The 9,952-nt window shown below is 41.9% G+C and overlaps 1 protein-coding gene across 1 annotated transcript in view; it reads left to right on the top strand.

The window, feature by feature from the left end:
* Positions 1 to 1,578: 1,578 nt before the first annotated feature.
* Amot (angiomotin) overlaps positions 1,579 to 9,952 on the top strand; it is a 65,450-nt gene continuing 57,076 nt past the window's right edge. The window contains exons 1-2 of the mRNA XM_071606393.1: positions 1,579 to 1,978; positions 9,700 to 9,768. The gene's annotated coding sequence lies outside the window, so the exon portion shown is untranslated. The remainder of the gene's footprint in view (positions 1,979 to 9,699; positions 9,769 to 9,952) is intronic.

Genomic DNA, 9,952 nt, shown 5'->3' with positions numbered 1-9,952 from the left:
CAACTTAATACCCACTCCCAAAATTGTAGGAAAAGAATTTACTTTTTAAGCCATAAAACCTACACAATCTTGGAATAAACACTTAAAACAGATGAGCAGAATACTTGAATCTCAAGCACACGTGAGACTCTCCAAGTAGAACACATACATGTGTGGAATGCTTTGTGGTGTACAGAGTTTTCACATACATTTCATTTTATTTTTACACCAGTGCCATTAAATTAATAGGGCATATCTTATAGCATTTATTTAGATAGGAAAATTAAGGTTCAGAAGCTAAGCCACTTAAAAGTCATACAACTAGCTAATAAACGCTAGAGCCCACGATGAATTCTTCCTTTGGTTCTAAATTCCATGTTATTTTGCTATCCCTAAACTGTTTCTTCGTGCTTTCGTTTTCCCAGATGTAAAATGGTAGATTTTCCATCTCCCAGGATGCTATTGCACTTAACCCTTTGTATTCTTAGGCAATATCAATTTTCCTCAGTTTTTGAACACCACATTGACACTTAATTTACTCTCTTAATGAATTAAGAGGGAAAGTTACCTATTCCCAAAGGGTTGGACAGTGCCATAAACATAAAAGTGTACTGGAGTCAGCCGACACACTGTCACACTCTTTTATGAGACTAAGAAACAAACGTCTCATCTTTCTATTCCCAGCAGTAACTGGGAGAGAACACAGAGCCAGACAATAGCCTCTTGTGTAGTTTTATTAATTTTGAGGGCGGGTGGGACGAAAGAATCGGATTGGCGATTGAAAAGACCAATCACAAGCAATCCCAGTCCAGAACTGGCCAATAGGTAGCTGCAAAAGAATGGTGGGTGGAACTTACACATAGGGCTTGCTCCGCCCAGGCCTGTGCTCCCAGCCCGCCCCACAGGTGGAGCCTCTGCAAAGGCCCGCCCACGCCTCCCCCCAACCTGCCCGCTAGGCCTGCCACCAGGAGGGGGGTTAGGGCCCCCGCCTGCCAAGGAACCGCAGCCGGGAGAGGGGGGGCGGGGAGTGGGAGGCCGTGGGTAGTGAAGGAAGAAAGGAGGGTGTCTCTCAGAGCTGTGATCTGGGTGGGAGCCTGCTGGTAATAAGAAGCAATAGGGAAAGGAAAACGAAGGAGTATTGCTCCTTCCTGCATTATTTTAAATAGGTTTGGTAGAAGCTGCTTTTCAGCATTTCTGTTGTTTTTCTTCCTCCCGCTGCGAGGCGGGGAGCTGCACTGACTCTCCCACGCGACTCTGATGCGCTGTTGCTGCGGATTTTTACTGTAGTCTCCTCAAACCCCTTTCCTTCCTCCTGGTTAGTCCCTGCGTGTACACACATAGGGTTTCCGTAACCAAGTCGTGTCCCGCTGGTGAGAGGAAAGCGAAGGACCCCTGCTTTCACCCGAGCTCCAGGACCCCGCCGTTCAATTGTTTGAAACTTCCCCGCCCCCCGGCCCCGCCTCTCTTGCGTGCCCGTCCCCCCGCCTTCCAGGGTCCGGGCAGGCTCCGGCCCTTATTTCCCCGCCCTCTACTCCGCCCTCCTCCATAGTCCACCCCCCTCGCTCCTGGGCGGTCCTAGCCGCTCACCGAAAGAAGAAAAGCCACCCATTCCTCCCCCTCCCCTAACCTCCCATCCTTTGCCCAGGAGCTGCCTTCATCGCAGTCACGCCCCTTCCTTCCGAGGAGCTTTCTGGCTGCCTAAACTGGTAGACCCCTGAATTACTCCTCCATCTCTTCTCTTTTGCCTCCTCTCCTCCTAGTTCCTACCGCCTCCCCCACACTGCCACCACCTCCAGTCTGTCTAGCTTCCCACCATCCGCTGCTCCACCCTCCGGCCCGGTATCCTGCCTGTCCACTGCCGCCAAGGAGATCCCGGACGGAGCAGCGAGGAGGGGAGCAGCCAGGAGTTGGGGCTTCCCCCCTGCCCATCCCTGGCCTCTGGCCCGGGACCGAAGCCACTTCAGCTAGCAGAGAGTCGTCATCTTCATTGCCTTCAGGGGTAGGAGACGCGTGGTTACTTTTCGCGGGGAACTGGGACCGAAATCCATGGTGGCGTGAACTTGATTGTGCCCTCGGCGTGAGTGAGTTGGTCTAGTTGTGTGTGGGGACACCCGAATGTTCTACTTTTTTTGCAGCTGGCCATGAGTTTTCTGGGATGTACAGCGAGTTAAATTGAAGAGTGCGCGCTCCTCTCCCGTCCTACTTTGGCGAGGAGATGCTAGAGGGTACCACTACTTGATGGTACTTTTACTTCCTTGCCTCCTGTGTATCTTGTAGGTCTCTAGGTAATTAATCGTTTAAGGAACTAAAGACCTAAGGGAAGCTGAGGTCTACCTTAACATCCAGCATGAATATTCGTGCTTATCTCAGATAACTAGAGGGCTTTCTAGGTTTGGGGTGGGGGCACACCCTCCCTGACCCCCGGGCTGTGAATTCTTGAAGTTTTAAAGGCTGGGAGTAATCTACAACAGAGCTACATCTTGTGTGTGTGCTTGTGGGTTTTGGTGTTGGTGTTCATGGTAAGGAGGGGGTTGCCTTTCCCAGCTTTATAAGATCTGAAGATGGCAGTAAATAATTTTGCACTGTCAAGCAGGTGCCTTGAGTTTCCAAGCCTGGTGCTTCAACAGTAAAATGGACTTCTTGGTATATGAAAATGATGAGTAGGAAAAGTGAGAGGGAAAATGACAGTCTTTATAAACTGTGAGGGGTCCCTGATAAATTAAGTGACTCATTACAAATTAATGGTAGAGGAAAAGGGAAAGCTTATGTGAGAGTGTTTTTCAGTCTCTAGTATCATTTAGCAAAAGTTTTCCCACACCTTGAGTTGATTTGTTCAGTTCTCCCTCTTCCTACCACAAGGAGTGGACATTGGGAGGTGATTTAAAACTTTTATGAATATAACCTTCTCCCATTCAAAAGGAAGATAATTAGTCACCATAATCTTCAATGATGAAGGGCTAAGGATATTTAAGTGTCCTTGAGCTAGGCTTTGTGAAAAGTTCTTTCTCAGGCCAGCTTTTGTGAAGCCTTCTCAGTTAGACCTTTCAGTACCCCCATTTAGTAACTATGAATAGTCTGTAATGCTGTTTTGGACATGGGATAAATTTTCACCTATCTTCCACCTATCTTCAAATGGACAAGGACATTAAGGTCTTAAGAATGGTGGTGTTTAAAAACCTGTTACTGAGATATCCGTGGCCTGTTGCTTATTTGGGAGCAAGCTATTATATTTAAAATAATTCCTTTGGTTGATTTTAGTGGGGGAAAGGAAAGCAGGAAGGTAGAGAAGGAAAGTTACATGGCGACAGTTTTAAAGGCTATCAGGTTTCGGATCAGCTGGGAGGGAAAAGTTGGCCTGACCAAACTACATTTTGTAACTGGCCTGGGACATTTTAATAGCCAGGTGGTTGTAGAGTAGTTGCATCTATTTACAGAGGATAACTCAGGTTCCAGCTATTCTCTATGGGTTTATCCGGTGTCATTTACAGACACTTTCTGGCAAGACATCATACTTCATTTGAGGTTACTTCTTTCTTTGGAAAAGTTTGTGGCTCTGTAAAATTGCAAGAATTTTTTTTTTTTTTTTAAACTTCACAGCCTGGAGGAGAAGTAAACGTGGGACCACAGTTGTATGTACAGTAACTTTCACGTGAACGTTGTGGGGCTGCTTACCTATTTTAAAAGGTTTTAGAAAGGGAATTTAAAAAAATTCATATTCAATACCGTTTGGGATTTGGAACTTAAAATCTCATTTCTGGTTTATGAAGTAGGATTTATTAGACTGATGCATAACTAGGGCATTCTGTGGAGTTGCCTTTTCTGAAGTTTTATAAAGAATGAAGCAGATTCTTTCTAGAATGTTTTAAGAACCTTCTAATGGGACGGCAGAGGGATGGATGCTCTGACTTTGAGGTCCCATTGAGTGCCAGAATCCTAAGTGGGTACATCTGCTTCTGGGCCTCTCCTAAGAGCCCTCTCCCAGGGCCTGTGCCTTCTTTAAAAGGGTGTCTTTGTAATTAAGCAGCCATTCTCCCCCATCCCCCTTTCTTCCTTTGATCCAGCTTTTTAAGGCCTTTTTTCCCCATTTGAAGACAAGAGGAGTTTCTCACACTCTCCTGCTCCCCTCTTAAGTTTTCTTTTCCTTTACCCCAGAAAAGTCCCCTGAAGTTCTCAGGATGGTTTGAAATTGTTTTGTTTGGGGCAGCAGGGTGTGGGGGATGTTACCAATGAAGAAGAACAGAGGATATATTCCCTCTTGGAAAATGCTTGTGGCCAGGTAGTCTCCTCCATGGAGACTGAGCATTTGGAATGCATGAGAACAGTCTATTCTTAGGGACTGTCTGGTAGAAATTGTCCTTTGCACCCATTAAGCCCAGCTTAAACCCACTGAAAGGAGTGGAGAGAGGTGTGTGTGGTCATGGCAGAGCCTTTTAGGATGGTAAATGGGTAGATGTTTCCAAATCTCCTATTACATCACCTCTTTATCCCATGGATTCAGTGGATTTAGAGATCTGCTTGACAAGTTAATTAGCTGGAGACTAAACCAATTTGTTTAGAATTGTGATCCATTGATTTCCTGTCCCCAGGAATTTTTGTTGGTGTTTTACTATGATGTGTTGTCTTTAGTCTTTCTTACTTTTCATTCCTTGCTGCCTTTTGTGGACTTTGGTCCAAAATTGAGGGTCCCACCCCCAAGTCAGAGGTTACAATTTGGTCCAAGGAACTAAGGGGGCATTAAACATGCTGGCCATACTGCATTACCTCCCCTATACTGGGCTTCTGACCCTTTTTAGGCCGGGGAAAGGAGAGAAGTTGCCCCTTCCATACACACAACACATAATCTTAAAAAAAAGAAAGAAAGAAAATAGGTCTTTTTCTTTATAGAATAATCCAACAGCTTTCTTTGAAAGAACTAACTTTCGTACTTAGTGCCTTTAAACGGTAACTTGATATATACATAAAAATTACTATAACTGGATCTTCTCAGGAACATATTTATTGCATAAAGAAATACATTAGAAATTGTTGTAATGATTATTGCTTGAATTAAACGAGGTCATTATTTGGCTTTGAAAGTTTTTTTTTTTTTTTTTTTTTTTTTTGTTATGTTGGTTGGAGTTAATTGTCTAAATCATTCTGACTTGTAATAATGCTGGCCATATTAGCTCCGGCCCACAACTGTTTGGAGAAGGGAGCTAAGATTACTTTCTGGAAATAAATTGTATTTCATGGATTTTGAACAAGTCTAAGGATGGGATGTCTACTTCATTTCGGTAATAGATTTTATTCCTAATTATTGTATTTGACTAACACAAGGATCCAGAAAAACATTTCTAGTAACTAATGGTAACTGATGCCATTTTAAATCTGAGAATCTATGGTAAGTTCTCCTGTGAGCCTATTGCTGTGAATGACCTGGGCTGTAGGCCCAACTATAACTTGGTTTACCACCCTTGGCAATCATCCTCCACTGTAAATTGCGGAGGTCAGGCTGTGTGATTTTGAGAGCCAGTTCTCAGAAATTTTTGGTTCTCTCTCTAGCCTTCATTATTGGATGCAAATGTGAATGATTGCTACTAGAATGAGGTGCTTTCTAGAAATACATGAGGTGCTTTGTTAGAAATTCAATCATGCAGTCATCCTGTTTTTTTTAAAGAGCTTGTAAAGATGTATCAATATAAATTCATTGTTTTATAGTTTAACAACATCAAATTGAAAAGCTAAGATGCTGTGCAAAACTTTATCAGAAATCCCAGCATCCTAACAGATCACCTGCATTCATTTTTCCTGGTTCTTTTCAAGTCCTTATGCCTGTACTAAAGCGAATTTTACATAATTATAAGTCATAGAAATAGACAATGTTGTTTTAAAATAAGAGTTTACCTAAGTCCTAAGTCCTTGCTTTGTAAACCTGTGTAGAGGAATGAAGTTGGAACCTGACCGAGTACACATGAAGCATCACATACGTTTTGTTTCTGTTTTAATAAGTAATCACTAAACAATTTTCTGTGATTTGGGGGTTGTTGATAAATCTAACAAGGCTTTTACTTCTATTCTTATGACTGCCTGTTACCTTCCCCCATTCTTTTAAAGTAACAAAACAGACACAAACAAAACTCACAAACAAAAACCAGGAACCACATTTTATTTTATCTAAATCATTGACAATGATTCTTAAAGCACTGTATTATGATATCCCGTTAAAACGGTACAAATTTGGGTAGACTATGAAATCTCTGGAATGAGAAAGAAGCTGGCCAGCACAGATAAGCTAGTTTTATAGCTTTGAAAAAAATATGTTTAAATCAGCCTGAAAAAATAGCAAGGAAACTAAGGACTAAAGGCATTTAAATAAAAGATATGTAGGTGCAATGAAGTGGCTCACACACAATGGGTTCTTCACCATGTAGTGAAAGTTCAGTTCTGTGGACCTTTAATTTTCCTTTGATAACAAAGTTATAGCCAACATGAAATCTCCAATTTTTGATGGGGTCAATAATGAACTTTCTCTAAAATAGAAAAACAAGGTATGGATCTTTCATATTTATGAGGTACCAAGTGAAGTACAAGAATATTTTTTGTAATATGTGCTCACGGGGAAAAATTCAGATGGATCTATTTGCTAATATTTCCTAAAGCAACTCTTAAAAAAAATCTACTTAAAAAAAAAAAAAAAAAAAAAAAAAAAACTCCGTGGGCTTGCTTGACATTTGTAAAGTCACTTTCACTCTTGCCCCAACTCCATGAAATGGCATTAGCCTGTGTGACTTGAAGCCAGGATCTGGGTTTCTCTGCCCAGTCCTTTCTGACTTGCCATGTGACCAAGGGTAGATGAATTAGCTGCTCTAAGCTTCAGTTACCCTTCTGGGAAGCAGGGATATTAATACTTCACAGAGGTGTTTAGGCATGCTTCATATTGGGTGCATGCTTTGAGGTCATTGGATGAAAGGTGTTTGCATGATGGTGGCAGAGCAGGCTTATTATAGGGTCCTGAGCAGGTGTTCACTTTTAATGAGCTTTGCTCTCTTATAACATACAGTGTTGGTGCCCCATTGCCTTACTGACTATAATTAAGATTGACCCTACATTTGTATTATTGACCTTCTCAGCTTTTTGAAAAACAATGAAACATTTTCAGACTCTGAGGTAAATTGAGGACCCAATAAGAACTCCAGCCACTGCTGGATTGATGAAGAATAGCTTCAAAAAGAGACATTTGTTGGAATGTGCCATAGTGATCAGTGAGTTCTTCAAAGCTCCTCCAAAATGTTAGAGTAAAGCAAATCTCTTCATGTCTGTGCTTTAAGGGAGAAAGTTTTGAGTAATATTTGCTTGTGACAAATACTGACGATAGCCAGTAACTGAAATCCAGCCATTGTAGTGTTTTTTGTACAGCTGGTTTTTATTAATGATGGAATATTTATGCTTGCTGTACAATTCGTGGCTCATTTCCATGTGTATGTCAGAACTTAAATACCCCCCAAGGCAACATTAAGATAACATTAAATATAAATGTGGCTAAGCTAGAAAGGGTGAATTTGGGGGGCTCTCCCTTATTTTTAATGGTGTTGGACAGATTGCACCAACTCCCCCCCCCCCCCCCGTTAGGCATGGATACTGATTAATTTTTCCCTTATAATATCCAATAACAAACTTCACATTGTGATCCTTTTGATATGGACAAATGATTTGCTCCCCCCTTTATAATGCAGATGAAACTGATGTATGTGTTTTTTAAGAGCATATTTCTCCCCCCCCCCCCCCCCCCCACTGCACATGCTTCTCATTATCCAAGAGGCCTGGACTCAATCAGTAAAGGAGCAGAGAAACCACATAATTGAAAGGAGAATGACGGTGGTGCATACTTGGAATATTTGTGGGAAGGGGATTGCTGACATCAGAAAATGTAGTGGCCTGAGTGTTAACAGCATTGAAGAGAAATCAGCTTTCTGTGTTTCTGTGTATTGAGAATTATTTTTAAGGGTATAGAAATATGGGCCAGGTTTGACATCCTTTTACGAAGTTGTCCTGGAAACTTTGATGAAGGTTGTTATAGAATAGTTCAATTAAAACCTTCCCCATTAGGAAGCTAATTAGTGCATCCCTTACTCATTTTGGTTCTTTTTAAGGGGCATGGATTTACATTGAGTTAGTGACTTTTTTCCATGTGATAGCAAACTAAGATAAAAATCACAGATGGGGAAAATTATTTAAATTGCCTATTTTAAAGAAATTGAATTTCCTCTTTATTACATTTAGGTTTTCAGTTTAGATTTTTGTTTTACTCTGTTTATACGCAGTGATCACATTTTAGTTTAGTAGCCAGTTTAACTTTCTGGATCATGGGCTGTAAACCAAAGTGTATTCATTTGAGTTTCCCATGTGAATTGGAGAAAGACAACTAATCATAATAAACCATTTTATTAAGGTAATATTTGATTTTCTTTCCTTCTACAATTACTTTCTCTCTGCTCTGTGTGTGTGTTGAGAGAGAGAGGGAGAAGGGAGGGAGGGACTGGGGGAGGCAGATTGTTTTTTAAAAGCAAACAATTTTGGGAGCTAAGAAAATATTGATGACCCCCTTTACCCCCAAGAGCATTCTGTCTGCCTCAGGCTGCCAGTTAGGCTTTGGTTAGGGGAATGTGATGAGTTTTCTGACCTGGTGCTTTCTGGGACCAGACTAAGCACTTCTCTCTTGGTAGCCTGAAGGAGAGGGGTTATGGTGACAATAGGAAGGCAAGATTGCTAGCAGTCCCCTACCCTCGCCATTCTAGTGATGGAACCCAGGGCTTCTCCCATGATAAGCTAGTGCTCTACCACTAAGTTACATCCCCAGCCCAGCCTAGCAAATTCTTTCTACTATACTCCATCTTTTTTAGGGGAATGAGTACTGGCCTCTCAGGTTTCAGGGCCATTTGCAGTACAGTAGATGCTCTATAGTAGAATATATAATTTGGGTCTGCTGTGGTTTTCCTTTGTCCCATAACTTGTAGGGGCCAGTCATTCTGTACATATGTTCCCTGATGCTATCCCCAGGGTATATGTTTGCACTAGTGTTTGCAAGTGGGCAAGTTGTCTGGGTTATGTGATTTGTCATTTAACTCATCACTCCATAGTCCTCCTTGGGAAGGAAGAGTCTAGATTTAGTTTTGCGGTGGCAGCTCAGTCAAACCAGGTTGCTAGTGCTTGCAGGCCAGTAGCAGGAGGAGGGGCTGCTCCTGCCTTGGGAGAGTGACTCAGGCCCTTTGGCATGAAGATACGAAATGCTGGCCCCTGTCCATGCACCTGCTGGATGCCACACCTGCACTACACACCTGAGACCCACTCAGACACAAAAACCAGACCATAGGAGGAGGGGACTCCCTTCGAAAAGGTTCAGCAAAACAGGGAGCTCCCCTGGGAATTACATTTAGCCATCCCAGTGTTGGTTTGCACAGACATCTTATATATTTTCTGCTGGGTGCAGCTCACTCACTTGCTCAAGATATTGTTGGAGTGCTAAAGGAGTTTGCTTTTTGAGTGGATTTTTCTTGTGAACTCTCCTCTTAAGAACCAGAAAGCAGTCTGTGGAGGATTTTGTCTTATAATTGAACATAGGGCCGAAAGTCAGACCTGGCTTCTCATCCTGGCCAAATTAGTTATCATTAGCTATTTGTTCTGAACTTGAGTTTCTCCAGCTGTAAAATGGAATTAATTGTATATGCCTTTATTTCTGCACAGAGCTGCTGAGAAGGATAACAGAAGTGAAAGAGTGTTTGACTTCTTAGAAGGAAGACTGAAGAACTAAAGGTAATAATAATATATTCCATGTCTTTCATATATTTTCTTCTCTTGCTGTTGCCTCTAGCAAAATCTTCAGGAAGGAAGTTGTTATTCACTCAATATGCAATTATTAAGGAATATATATATATATATATAGTTTTAGGTGTTTGTGCACATACAGTGAAAAAAATCACACACCTAGTCTGTGTCC

This window comes from Marmota flaviventris, chromosome X (genome assembly GCF_047511675.1).
Source record: "Marmota flaviventris isolate mMarFla1 chromosome X, mMarFla1.hap1, whole genome shotgun sequence".
Taxonomy (NCBI): domain Eukaryota; kingdom Metazoa; phylum Chordata; class Mammalia; order Rodentia; family Sciuridae; genus Marmota; species Marmota flaviventris.
The sequence above is the reverse complement of the archived record's forward strand: the minus strand, read 5'-3'. Positions and strand labels throughout refer to the sequence as shown.